Here is a 3466-nt window from a genome sequence, read left to right as displayed (position 1 = left end):
AGTCACTGTTAGTAGCCGGCCTCCACCCAGTACCCTGCCCTGAACTTAGTCACTGTTGGTAGCCGGCTACCACACGGTTACTCAACCCTGCACCTTAGAGGCTGCTACCCTATGTACATAGACATGGAACACTGGTCACTTTAATAATGGAACACTGGTCACTTTAATCATGTTTACATACTGCTTTACTCATCTCATATGTTTTTACTGTATTCTATTCTACTGTGTTTTAGTCAATACCACTCGGACATTGCTGGTCTTAATATTTATATATTTCTATATTCCATTCTTTTACTTTTAGATGTGAGTGTATTGATGTGAATTGTTAGATGCTACTGCATTGTTGGAGCTAGAAACACAAGCATTTCACTACACCCGCAACAACATCTGCTAAATATGTGTATGTGACCAATACAATTTGATTTGGAAAGTCCTGCTCATAGTTATCAGACTCCACATAGTTATCAGACTCCAAAACATCCACGTTGTATTGTTTTCCTCTTGAATAGTGTTCAATACACATTGTATATTGACTGGTACAATACATTTGGCTCAATTCACAGTGGTTTCAGAATTTGACTTAATTTGACTTGTACATTTTCTATGCTTAGCAGGACAGGAAATTGGTCCAATTCCTGCACTAATCAAGAGAACATCTCTGGTCATCCCTACTGCCGCTGGTCTTGCAGACTCACAAAACACAAATGCTTGATTTTTAAATGTTGGAGTGTAGGAGTGTGCCCGTCTATCTGTAAATTTAAATGATTTCCTTAATATAAGGAATTTGAAATGATTTACATTTTTAATTTTGATACTTAAGAATATTTAAAAACAAATACTTTTAGACTTTTACTCAAGTAGTAATATATGCCAATTAGCAGACGCTTTTATCCAAAGCGACTTACAGTCATGTGTGCATACATTCTACGTATGGGTGTCCCCGGGAATCGAACCCACTACCCTGGCGTTACAAGCGCCATGCTCTACCAACTGAGCTACAGAAGGACCACACGTAGCATTATACTGGGTTACTTTGACTTGAGTCATTTTCTCTTAAGGTATTTCAACCTTAGTATGACAATAGGGTACTTTTTCCACCACTGCACACACATTTGCACGTACAGTAGCAGACACACAAACGGGAACACGTGCAAGAAATTAAGCACACACACGCAGACACACACGCACGCGCAAACACATACTTGACACAGTTGACAGGTAATCTTGGGGGAGCGAGACAAAGGTCACTCAACGTGTATTTTTGTCTCTGCTTCTCCTGGGATTCACCTTTGTCTGTATAAAGATGAGGAATCATTTTTGTCTGAACCTGGAGGACCCAGAGGCTCAGTATACCTCCAGTAGAGAGAGCATACACAGCTTACATCTGTGTATGCTGGGGAGGGGGGGGGATGTGACTGTCATTCACAGTCCTGTCATTTTCTCCTTGTCATTCACAGTCCTGTCATTTTCCCCTTGTCATTCACAGTCCTGTCATTTTCTCCTTGTCATTCACAGTCCTGTCATTTTCCCCTTGTCATTCACAATCCTGTCATGTTTAAAGTCATATTTACAGCAGCAGCCCCTCCATCATATTACTATAGGCCTATTGCTAGCTTTCAGCACAGCTGCAGTATTTATCACCATGGTAATCACAGCGTACATTGCAGGGCTTTTGCATTATTGCTGCATTGTATTGTTGCTATAGTCTTAGTCTTTTGGGAGCTATCATTAGAAGATCATCCTCTGTGTGATTACTAAGTCAAGATCTAAAACCATTATTAGCTCAAATCTGCTCCCACACAAACAAGTTGACCAATTTCACAAAACATAATTTTCGGTGCATATCTACACATTCACGCACACACACAGAGACACACACACACACGGTAGAACTCAAAAACAAGTCATTAGCCCACGGACATCTGTTAGAGTGAGAGAGGGAATGAGGGAAGGAGGAAGCAGAGTGCTGCATCCATTCATCTCTGCCACACCACATTAGCATGAAATAGTCGTACTGGAATCACCAAAATGAACCGACCACATCCCAACACACTGGGCTGATCCCCAGGCCATTGTCCTAGTACTATTCATTTATTTGAAAACAGAACTACACTACACAAACAGACATAGGCTACACACATAAATGCATACCGACAAGCCCGTGTGTGTGGCACAAAATAAAACAACATTGGTGCTCTGGTGCTCTTTCATGCCGTCCCTAGGAGGGGTGCGTCACTTGAGTGGATTGAGTCACTGATGTGATCTTCCTATATGGCTTGCCCCCCCCCTCATTGGGTTGTGCCGTGGCGGAGATCTTTGTGGGTTATACTCGGCCTTGTCTCAGGATGGTAAGTTGGTGGTTGAAGATATCCCTCTAGTGCTGTGGGGGCTGTGCTTTGGCAAAGTGAGTGGGGTTATATCCTTCCTGTTTGGCCCTGTCCAGGGGTATCATCGGATGGGGCCACAGTGTCTGCTGACCCCTCCTGTCTCAGCCTCCAGTATTTATGCTGCAGTAGTTTATGTGTCGGGGGGCTAAGGTCAGTTTGTTATATCTGGAGTACTTCTCCTGTCTTATCCAGTGTCCTGTGTGAATTTAAGTATGCTCTCTCTAATTCTCTCTTTCTTTCTCTCTCTCGGAGGACCTGAGCCTTTGGACCATGCCTCAGGACTACCTGGCATGATTACTCATTGCTGTCCCCAGTCCACCTGGCCATGCTGCTGCTCCAGTTTCAACTGTTCTGCCTGCGGTTATGGAATCCTGACCTGTTCACCGGACGTGCTACCTGTCCCAGATATGCTGTTTTCAACTCTCTAGAGACAGCAGGAGTGGTAGAGATACTCTTAATGATCGGCTATGAAAAGCCAACTGACAACTACTGTGATGATTATTATTTGACCATGCTGGTCATTTATGAACATTTGCACATCTTGGCCATGTTCTGTTATAATCTCCACCCGGCACAGCCAGAAGAGGACTGGCCACCCCTCAAAGCCTGGTTCCTCTCTAGGTTTCTTCCTAGGTTTTGGCCTTTCTATGGAGTTTTTCCTAGCCACCGTGCTTCTACACCTGCATTGCTTGCTGTTTGGGGTTTTAGGCTGGGTTTCTGTTCAGCACTTTGAGATATCAGCTGATGTACGAAGAGCTATATAAATACATGTGATTTGATTTGATTTGTGTTCACTTGGTACAGAAATAAAAACAGCATTTATTCTAAATGACGGTAATATATAAATTGCGTGTGTTGATGTGTGTGTAGAGCACCAGTCCCTCTCCTCTTGTTGTTGTAAACCCTAATGGACTGATCAGATGGCTGTGCTCCAGTCAGTCTGTCCCTGTATGTGTCTCAGAGGCCTCGTCTATTGTTATTTCCCTCAGCTCTCAATGTTTAGGATTGGAGCGAGCTGCTCTGCCCAGAGAGGGAAAAGGAGAATACTGGTGGAGAGAATACACCATGGCCAGAACACA

The sequence above is a fragment of the Oncorhynchus gorbuscha genome, linkage group LG14 (genome assembly GCF_021184085.1).
Source record: "Oncorhynchus gorbuscha isolate QuinsamMale2020 ecotype Even-year linkage group LG14, OgorEven_v1.0, whole genome shotgun sequence".
NCBI classification, from domain to species: Eukaryota; Metazoa; Chordata; class Actinopteri; order Salmoniformes; family Salmonidae; genus Oncorhynchus; species Oncorhynchus gorbuscha.
This window is presented reverse-complemented; position numbering follows the sequence as displayed.